Genomic DNA, 11,506 nt, shown 5'->3' on the forward strand with positions numbered 1-11,506 from the left:
TGCGCGCGGGCCCGTCCCGCCGCCCCTCAGCCGCGGCCCCGCTCGGCTGCGGGCGGGACCGCGGCCGGGGCTCACGCGGGTGTGAGGCCCCGGGGCGGCCGCTGCCCCGCGCAGGCCCTCAGCCGGGCCGTGCCGCCTTTGCCTTTGCAGGGGCCAGCCCTCCCGGAGACCAGCGGGAAGACGCATCGCCTCTTCGCCGCCTCCGTGCCCCGCGGTGTGAGGAATCCTGTCTGGGCTTGGGAAAAGCCGCCTGGGCTTTGGGAAGTGTGTGTTTCAGGCGCGGAGACGGCGAGCGAAAGATTGAACTCTCAAGATCAGCCCTCTCTTTCTCCTGAGCGCTAGGAAGGGTTTGCTATGAAAACGCTCTCCTTGTGATACACAGGCACCGGTTCCCTACCTGCTGGTATTAACCGACAACCTGGCTCTTGTCACAGCACACCTTCGTAAGGATGAAGAAAATAACGACCCCATAAAAAGGGAGTGGATTTTGGGGTGTTTGGGCACTGACCAAGTGACCTACCCGCAGCGTGTCTGCAATCCAGAGACGGATGGGATGTCATCAGTTCCCAGGCAGTTCTCTGGTTGGCAAACCATCTGTATACCAGATCATTTGTTACCCCTGTAGTCCATCTCGGATGCTGACCACCAAGAAATAACGGGTCGGTTGAAAAGAACGGCAGTAGCGCTAGGTAAACATTGCCATACGTGTCCATGTGCTAAGAACAAAGAAAGACATGAGCATGGCCCTGTAGATATCACAAGGGTAAATCTGAAGAAGAATATTCAAGGATGGAAGTTCTTGGATTACATCGCATACACAAGCTGTCATATAATAATTCAGTTTGGAAGGGCTCTCAGGCTCCAGTCCAGCCTCCTACTCAGAGTCAACGCTGAATTCACGCCAGTTTTCCCAGGGCTTTGTCAGTTGGATCTTAAAAAGTCTGCAAGGACAGAGGCTGGCACACCTTCTCCAGTCACTGTTTCAGTGCTTGACTGGCCTCATGGGGAAACAAATTCACCTCCTACCCCTTCTATTAAGAAGCATCCTGCCCTGTTTCAGTTTAGGACAACTGCCTCTCGTCTTCTGACTATGCACTTCAATGAAGAGAGGTTAGTGAGGCGACAGACACAGGCTCTTTAGTACCGGAAAGCAGCTATTAGAGGTGTCCCCAAAGTCTTCTCTTCTCCAGGCTAACAAAGGCCAGACCCTCAACCTCTCCTCCTGGGGCAAGTGCTACAGCCCCTCACCATCATGCTGTCCCTCCTCACCGTGATGTCCCAGCCTGGATACAGCTGTACGGTAAGAGATCCTGTCAATAACTTTGCCCAATTCAAGGCAGATGACATCCACTGCTCTTCCCTCCTCCACAGAACTAGTCATCTCATCACTAGAAGGTACTGACATGACTAGATACTGACATGACTAGAAGGTACTGAGGTTGGGCACAATTTACCCTTGGTTAATCTATGCTGGTTATTCCCAATCACCTTCTTCATGTGCCCAGAAAAGGCATCCAAGAAGACTTGCTTCATGGTTTTCCTCAGAGACCAAATTGAGGCTGACTGCCTTACAGTCCCCCAGATCATGCTCCCCACTCTTTCTGTGTAACCCCAGCCTTTCCCCAGTCATTGGGGATCTCCCCTGACCTTCAGGAGCTTTCAGAGATGATAGTAGCCTCGCTATGACACCTGCCAGCTCTCTCAGCATACTTAGGTCATCCTGTCTGGTCGCCCAGACTGTACATGTCAAACTTTCTCAGTGACTGCTGATGCAATCATCCTCCACTACTGGTAGTCCCTCTCCTTGAACCCTGCTTGTAGGCACACAGGCCTGGGGAGATCTTGTCAGTGAAGACCAAGACAAGGAAGACATTGCATACCTCAGCCCACACCCTACCCAGCATGAGACTGTTTCAGCCCCCAGCCAGAGTAAGTGCCAGACGTTAGCTGCATTCCTGCTTATCTGCAAGATAGCTGCTCCTCTGCAGTGGCTAAATAGGCACTTGACACTCCCCAGTCAGGGTCCGTCAAAAACCAGGAAGTGGAGGTTCTCACTGACCATGAAATAGCCCAAGCAGGAAACAGGCAACAGGAGATGTTTGAAGCAAAAGCCTCCACTGTCCTCAGTGGGAAATACTTGTATGCTGCAGATTTATTTTTAATGAAGAAGCTGTTGTAGCCAGCCTGAATGATACTTAATCAATGTGAAAAGCAATTCTGCGACTTTAGAAATTTTAATGACCATTCAGAACATGGGTCACATGCAAAAAAAGGTTAGAAGTCTGCGTTCTGGGAACAGAGAGGTTTCAAAAAGACCCCATCCTGGAAGAGAAATTTGGCACGCCTCAACAGCATGGCAATGGGAGTTACTAGAAGCAAGAAGGCATTCTTCAGATAGTTGAAGTTCTGCCCAACATAGAAGTATAGGGGAAAACAGAATTGTAAACTGTTGCAGGTCACATGTGAAAAACAGAGTGAAGAGTCCAAAAAATACTTTTAGGAACAACTTGCTAGAAGTATGAAAACTAGTAAATGCTTTTTCAAATACATGAGGAAAAGGAAGCATGCCAGAGAATCTGGCAATGAGACAAATCAAGATTAAAGGATTACTCTGAGACTATACAACCATAGCAGGAAAAAAAATTGTTTTGTTTTACATCTGATTTTAGTGCAAAGGAACTTGAGAAGATTTCTGTGCCAAAACCCCCTGGTTTTTTATTTGATGAAGGGATACATTGGAGGTTCTGTTTCACCCTGAAGAGTAGAAGATTAAGTTATAGAACAAAGCATTAACACTAATACTAACAAGTCTCCAAGACCAAGCTGTTTTCACCTCAGTGTTATAAGATAATTCAGAGATGAACTAGCCTAAATATCAAGTCTCTTGCTTAAAACTCATGACAGGTGGCTATTGCAATGCCAGTTTTTAAGGCAGGCAGTATGGGATTTAAGAAAACTATAAACCTGTAAATCCAATATGAATTACAAAGCAAAATAGGAAAAAAAAAAAAAAAACCAAACCAAACAAACCCAAAACTCACACCCAACCAAAAACCAGTATTAGTGAACATCTAAATAAATAGGACATATTGGGGAAGAGTTGACACAGGTTTTGTACAGAAATTCATGCCATGAAGATCTAGTGTCTTTATTTAATGAAGTCAAACATACGCACAGGAGACTCAGTTCATGTAATTACTCGGATTTCCAGAGGCCTCTGAGAATGTTCCTTATTAGAAGCTCTTGAAACTAAGTTGCCATTAGATTAAAAGGAAAGTCCTGTCATGAATGAACAGTTGTTTAGGAAGTAAAGAGTGAAAAGTAAATTTTTCACAGTGAAACAATTTTACCAGCAAGTCCCATGAACTCTTGAGCTGGGACATCTTCTGTTCTTTGAGTTGGGACCTATTCTGTTCCTCACAACTGTGAAAGATCTGGAAAAGGGACTTAGTAGGGTGTAAGTTCCTGCTGAGACCAAGTGATCTGGTTAACAAGAGTTATGATCCTTGACTGAAGAATCACTGAAGGACCTCACAGAGTGAAGAGAGTTGAAATTCAGGTAGATGCCAAGAGATGCACTGGGGTAAAACAATCCCAAGAATACATACATGTTGGACCCTTGAACTGTCTGTTACCAAAAGGAACAAGTTCGCAATATCTCTGAAAAACATCAATTCAGTCTTCACAGAATCATCTATGTTGGAAAAGACCTTGAAGATCTTCTAGTCCAGCCATTAACCTCACACTGACCGTTCTCAACTCCACCAGATCCCTCAGCGCTGGGTCAACCCGACTCTTCAACCCCTCCAGGGATGGGGACTCCCCCCCTGCCCTGGGCAGCCCATTCCAACGCCCAACAACCCCTTCTGCAAAGAAATCCTTCCTAAGAGCCAGTCTGACCCTGCCCTGGCGCAGCTTGAGGCCATTCCCTCTTGTCCTGGCACTGGTTCCTTGGCTCAAGAGACTCATCCCCCCTCTCTGCACCCTCCTTTCAGGGAGTTGTAGAGGGCCATGAGGTCTCCCCTCAGCCTCCTCTTCTCCAGACTAAACAAGTAGCAGTCAAAAAGCAAACTGAATACTAGTAATTATTACAAAAGAGAACAAAACAGAAAACATTATGCCACAGAACAGATCTGCATCTCTAATACTGCACGCAGTTCCGGTCTTCCATCGCACTTTGTGCCCCACTCTTGAAAATGAGATATGCATATATGATTTATATATTCTCTAGTGTATATACATATATATATACACCCAGAAAGACAGATAGAGAAAAGAATTGAGTTGACTTGAGTGTATGAAGTGACTTCTAGATAAGAAGCAAATGAATAGTCCTCAGCCTGGAAAAGGGACAGCTGAGGTAGAATGATGGACACCTGCAAAATCAGGAGCGGCATGAAAGGGGTGGCTGGGAATTGACTGGTTACCAGTTGTTCCAACACACAAGCATTACAGGCTTCAGCTGGAACAGGCAGATGGATGAGCTGTTCCAGAGGTACTTCTCCACATCACATGGCTGAACTAAGGAACTACTTACCATAGGGTAGATACCGTGTGTGCCAAAAGGGTCTGGAAAGCACCTGGACAAACCAATGGAGGAGAAATCTGTCTAACACTATAAAATGCAAAGGTGTCGCTGCTGTCTTTGGAGGTCCCTGAGACACAAATTGCTGGAAAACTATGCTAGGAAAGTAACACTATATGCTTACAATATTATTAGTGTTCCCTACCTATTTGTTATTGCCCACTTTTGGAAGCAGGATACTGGATTTAGTTCTGACCCAGTCATTCTTACAGTCCTATGCTGCTGGAATTGTTAAACTAGAGATTGTCTCGGAGATGCAACAGAAAGCAAAAGTTCTCTGGGCAGTTTCTCAAGAAACCCCCACAATGCAATTCAGTGAAAGAGGAGAAAATATTTTGAGGCTAAATCCAGTTACAAGAGGACTCCATGAGAAAACAGTCTCCTGCTATTCATTTTTCCCATGTTCAGTCAAATAGTAATTTGTGTATATTTTTGGTAAACAGAAGGAGTCAGTAAAAACCAGTTCCATCATCAATTTGTATTCCTGTAAGGAACAGCCCAAGGTCATCAATGTCGGTCGCTCTGTTAAATCAGAGGGGTAACTCAGGTGTATAAGAGGTAGATTCTTGTTCCCAGAAAAGTACGTGCAGTAGCATTCTCTCTAAACCCAAATTAAACTGGAATACATGCAGAGCTGAACCAGTATTTCTACATTAGCAGTTTGGCTCAGAATCAGCTTGAATATTTAGCGCTAATCCCAGATCATCTCTACTGGCTTTGTGCTGTTCCAAACCAAACTGAAGTGAGAGTCCTGTTCTGACAAAAACTCCTTCGCTCCTGGAAGCCCAAGACTCACACTGCAGACCAGAGATGAGCTGGGGACTCACAAAAATAAGCAGATCTCAGACAAGATACAAAGCCAAAACTGGATTCATAGATACTAAAGCTGGAAGTGACTGCTGTGATCATGTCAGACATGCTGTACAACATGAGATTGTCTCGGTAAGATATTCTCTGAATTGCATATTTTAGTCAAATACTGGTATTACTTTTTTTTTAAAAAAAAATAACTTTATATTCTTTTTCTGATACAGTAAAATAATCGGTCTGTACTGGTTTCTCAAAAAAGCCTGTCAGAAGACCTCCGAGTGAAGATAAAGTATTTGTCAGGGGAGTAACTACAAAGTATCTATTGAAAAAGGCATTTGTAGTCTTCCAGCTTCAAGACAAGAAAAAGCAGCAAGGGGATTAACAATCTATCTGTCATCAGGCAGAAGATTTTTCATTACAGAACACCGGGAATGCTTTGGTCAAAGAAAAGCCACACAGAGGACACGTGGATCTAAGAAGTCACCTTTAGGAAGTCACAGTAATACTTATTTGCCTGGATGGGGAACGAGGCAGTCAAGAAAAGAAGTAAGCCCAGTGTTTTCCAGCAGTTTTTCTATCTCATTTACAACTAAGACCCAAGGGAGAGAGGTCAGAATATCCCTGCATAAATAATAAAACAAACCATCGAGCTAAAAACAATCTATTTTTTTGAAAGAGGGGCTCCCTGTGCAAGTTTCTGTAGTACTTCTCAACCTCACAGCTCAAGGGGAGGTTGGGAAGATGACCAAAGAGGAAAGGAATGATGCTCCTGGACACAAAATTCAATGGCCAGCTCTTATGCAAATGCAGAATTTGCTCACACCCCCCACCCCCTCCAACCCATTATAATTTAATAAGTTGTCCAAATTAATTTTGAGCTCTTGCTATGTAATTTGGAAAGAGTCATCATCCTGAGCTGGCTAGCACATGTAAGAGCTAGAACAGCAGTAAAGTGGTACTTCATCTGAATTGATAGAGGACCTGTGATTTTCCTGGCATGCACAGAAAACAACAAAAACCCCCAGCCTAAACAAGCAACGGTTGGTTTTGGATTTATGGTACTATGTCCAGGGAGGGAAGTCTGGAGGAACTTTAATTTCTTTGTTTGGCAACACCAGAAAAAAAGAAACAGCTTTAGTGAGGAGATGGACTGCTGTGAGCTCTACCAATACCCTTCTGCTTCTAATGTGTGTGTTAGAAATCTCTTTTGTGACACATTTGAAAGGCAAGGTAAACAGATTTTTTATATTAGCCACAATATAAAGTCTACTCACACAGTTCATGTAAATACCACTATAAGGAAGAAAAATAACTGAAATGGGTACTTTTGTAAATATAAAATAGATCGACATGGAACATGTCTAGCATCTGGTAACAGCTTTCAGGCCAGTTCTGGAAAAAAGGAGGAATTGGTCTCATCTGACAGAACTTAAGAGTTCCACAGATGTACCCCATGACTTCTGCTTATACCTACACAATTTAATAACAACAGGAGGAACTTGATTACCAAAGATCTAATATGATATGCAAAATGCATGACCGTACTTGATGCTGATTCAAATAGAACAATTATTAGGCCAGGCATGCTCGCACAGCTGGAGAGAAGCTATTGCAGCTACACCCACTAGCCTGTTTCAGACTGGTAAAGTGCTGGGAGAACTAAAGGAGAAAGCTCTGCTGAATAATAAATGCCAGGGAACATGTCCTACAAATGCAGCCTATGAAAATTCCCTTTAAACATATCACCCAAATGAAGTAAGTGAATTGTGGGTGACTGTCTTGTAGAGAACAATAAGCAAAACCCTTAACAATAGTGACTTAGTGGGTGGTTTTTGTACTGAGATCCCAGTGACCTTGAAATTGTTGGGGAATATTCATTCTCAAGTCCTTGCGAATACAAAACAGAAATAGATTCTTGTTTATTTGCTGGGTGTTTCTGAAAAGCAGCAGATAGTTAAAAAAAATAAAACCAACAAAAACCACAAAACGACCAACCAAACACAAAACCCCACACAGTTGCAAAGAACTGGTGGACCTAACAAACATTATTATAAAACTGTTTGTACAGCACTGTATATTCCTACGTTCAACCACAGCGTAAGAAAATTTCTGGCTTAGAACAGGGAATTCCTCTGCACCAATAAAGATACAAATTGTACGGCACTACTCCCGGTCTCAAGCTTGATGATGTAGATGCCTTTTTTTCCCCAAAAAAGGCTTCTTGCAAAAATAGACCCCAATAAAAAAAGCAGGAATTCACTTCTTCCTACGTGAATGTGTACCTGAACGAAAGGGCCATCGCAGCCACTCCTGTAATCTGTGAAAATAGGATGTCCCTAGACGTGGCATTGTAGGCATGAACTTCTCAAATCAAAGATAACAATTCTCAGAGAGATGTCGATAGGAGATTAATAAGCAGCTGGAATACCTTTTAGAAAATGTGACCACTCTGGAATAACATACAAGAACACTTTTGAACACAGAGGGAAAAAAATTGTTATAATGGCAAAGTCTACAGTTCATTCATGAATATAAAATGAGGCAAAACCAATGGACTGGGGGTGCCAGTGTGCTCTGTTTTACCAGGATTCTGATGCTATGTCACAGTTGGACGCCCCCTCAGATATTTGGGGGTTACAAAACTAAAAGGACAATCCCATGAGACAAAATGGAGTGGGAATTAAAAATAAAAAAAGGCACAGACAAGTTAATTGATGGTGCTTGTATTGCAGGAGAGGTCCCTGCAGCTGTGTCTCGTTGGGATGGTAACGAGGGTGAGCAGGTAGCCATGGATCACTTAACAGAAAGGCCCCCAGGCTTGGCAGAGTAATGCTAACAATCTTCAGCTTGCTTTTTGGCAAAATTCAGTCTTCATCTTTCTTAGAAGCTGTGGGGAGGTTTGTTGTTGTTCCTTTCTTCTGTAGTTACTGTGATTTCATATTTATTAACATTTGTTTTGTTAATTCATTAATAACATCAGCCCAGAAAACACAGGCATCCCTGACTATGTCAGAACTGTTACAATCACTCCAGTCTTATCCTGCCTCTCTTTTCACAATATTCAAAATGCAATGACACAGAAGGAAACATACGTCAAGTCAAACAAGAAAGCAATGAGAAGCAAGTTTGCCATTGCCATTTGTCTTCTATTTCTCAGAGGGGAAAAAACCCAAACAACCCCCTAACAAAACAACACAAAACCCCACCAGTTTCTTCATGTCCAAGCATTCAGAAGCAGTATAGGTGGTGACCAGTATTTTTTTTTCTTCTCAGTTGATATTTTCCCTTAAAGATACAGCACTACCAGAGTCTGTAACCTCCAGAGTGAAGAGAAGCAACTTGTTTGCTGTCCAACACCAAGGAATTTGGTATGTTGTGACAGCACCAGGTTTGAAATGTTGAACTGATTTTCAGACACCAAAAAAGCACTTAAAAAACTTTTTGCCCTTTTTTTTTTTTTTTAAAGTAGTGTTTGCATTAAGTTTTCTAAATAAGTGCCCCATCTGTCCTCTTTTGTATGCTCCCCTCCCCCTTTTACCTCTCTGGAAATACTAGCTGTTCTTCACCAATTTGAAGAAGAGTCTTTGCTTCCTACACAGGTCTCTTAAAATGGTCTCCCAAGGCAGATGGGTCCAGGGAGGTGAAAGACATGGCATGGAAGTAGAAATAAAACCACAGCAGTTGGACATGTGAGAGGAATTACACATTAAGCTTTTCTTTCTGCCACTCTCCCAGCAGAAGAGAGGGGATGGCTACTGAAGGTTACTTCCACTGGCATATGAAATAGTTTATTGAGTGTTTCAGGGCTTGTTCAATATTAAGCACATACCACTGGCTGGAGAGATAGATGAGCAGTAAGAACACTTGTGCCCCAAGGCTTTTAGTAGCAGGGAGCAGCAAAGGCAGCTACTGCAGAGGGGAAGGTGAGCCGGGAAGGTGAGAGCAAAGCAGGCAGGGGCAATATCGTCACTGATAAGAAACACGGTCCCACAGTACCTGAACAAGAAGAGCAGAGCAGGTCCAGCAGCAGTTACGAGGGTGAGCCCAGTGACTGCCAGAAGTCCACAGCAATGAGGCAGGTCCAAGGTCAAAGAAGTCAGCAGGCCAGATGCAGCGTAGCTCAGGAAAGGGCAAGGTCTTGTGCTTAAAGGCAGCTCCTAAGGCACAGCAGAGAGGGCCCAGATGAAACTTCTCACAGCTTGGCTGTTTCTCAGCAGCTTGATCCAAGGTCACACAGCTGCACCACATCAGAGCTGGCCTGATGCACTGGCAAGCACCCAAACCCCTGGGGGCAGGGGGAAGAGGTTGCAGAGCCTGTTGGTGCACTCAGGACCCTAAGGTCTAGTTTTACCACTCTATTTGCCCTGGTGATTACAAACAGCTGAGGACCTAACTCAGTCTGTTTGGATAGCAGGACTCATTCTCCAGAACTGTGATGCTGATAGACTAGAAGAAACAATCAACAGAGGTAGGAAAAGTTATATCTGCTTCTTGGACTGCACTATTTAGAAATGTGGACCCTCAACTCAAGGGTCTGACTAGAAGAAAAGTCAAATTGAGCAGATAAGCTAGCAATAGGGGGGAAAAAAAGCACTATGGGCTTCCTCTGGTCAAAAGGGTATGACTAGTCAGTCTTCCTACTCTTGCAATTTCATGTTTGATTATTCAGTTGTTACCATAATTTTCAAGAGTAAGATTTACTTGCAGTTCTAGAGAGTTTGTATTATCTGTCTTGCTAGGATTGCAGTTGTTCTTAGATGGAATCCAAACCTACTTATTTAGCTCTATCAGGGAATGTAAGAATAGCACAGGCTAATGTCGTTGATGGGGATACTGAGGTTTGGTCCTGGAACACTACCGAGGGCAGCTGCAGAATCCAGCTCATGCACAATACCCTGAAGGAATATATCCCAGAAATTAGACAACACTGGTAAAACTCTTTGGATGTCGAGTGTCACGTAAGTTCCTTGCATAACAGCCAGAGCAGCACAAGATAAAGTTGGAAGGGTTGAGATGAGCGTGTTCAGGACACTCTGTGTTTGGCAGAGGATGCGATACAAGGTGGTGTATATGAGAATGTGTACTCGCTGGGAAATTTCTTGAATGTTATTTCAGTTTGTTGGCTTGGTTCAGCACATAGGGTGTTCCTGGCAGTAAGTTGGAAGAAGAAATTGGGCATTTTACAGGCAATAGACACGTAGGCTGAGAGAGTAAAGGTGCTGTGCCATGAAATGAGGTCGGGTTAGGGATTGAATGTGTGCAAGGAGTTATGGTCCAGAGACGGCACATTGAGCGTTTGCTGAGAGGTCAGAAGGGAGGTGGGGGTGGTGTAGGTATGTGTGTTAATGTGGGGGAGGCACTGAGCACACAGGGGCTGTACGTGGGGTGTGTGAAAAGAGTGTCAGGTGCGGAATGAGCTGTACAGCTTGAGGAGGACCAGAAGCGCTAAACGTGTATTTGGAGTCAAGACCCAGATTCCTGTATTTTGTATGCACGCTCGTTTTGAGTTGGGTTGGAAAGCTGGGGCGATTCATGAAGAGAACAAGGAACAGTACAGGTGGAACTCCTTGATTAGCTTAACGGGGACAACTCTAGGTGAACACGGAGAGGGACAAGTGGGGGAAAGGAGAGGTTCTATCAGACGGTTCCCCGAAAGGCCAAACAGAGAAGCAGGGAGGGGGCTGCCTTGATGGCACTGCCAGTGGGGGTGTGTGGAATGGCCTCGGTGGTGCTTACAGTGGAAATACTGGAAGTTCCTCTCACATGACCCCAGTGATCTAAAACCTGGCAAAGATAAAAAATCCCTCCCGTGCCCACGTCTTGCTCGCACCTGCCCCAAGCCTGTGCATCCGCTGCTGCGGATCCCCGCGGGGGGTCTCCTGAGTATGGGCAGCAGGGACACTTGCGACAGATTTCCGCCTCCAGAGCCGGGTTGCGGGCAGCTGGCGGTGTCCACGGGGGCACCCAGCCCGCGTCTGAGCAGGGTGTGCTCTGAGCGCCTGGGCCAGCGCCTCCCAGACCCGCACAGGCCCCGCAGCTCGCTCCCTCGGCAGGCAGACGGGCGGGACTCGCTCCCCGCCGGCTGGAACGGGGCCAGTCGGTACCCCGGGG

This window comes from Strix uralensis, chromosome 9 (assembly GCF_047716275.1).
Source record: "Strix uralensis isolate ZFMK-TIS-50842 chromosome 9, bStrUra1, whole genome shotgun sequence".
Lineage (NCBI taxonomy): Eukaryota > Metazoa > Chordata > Aves > Strigiformes > Strigidae > Strix > Strix uralensis.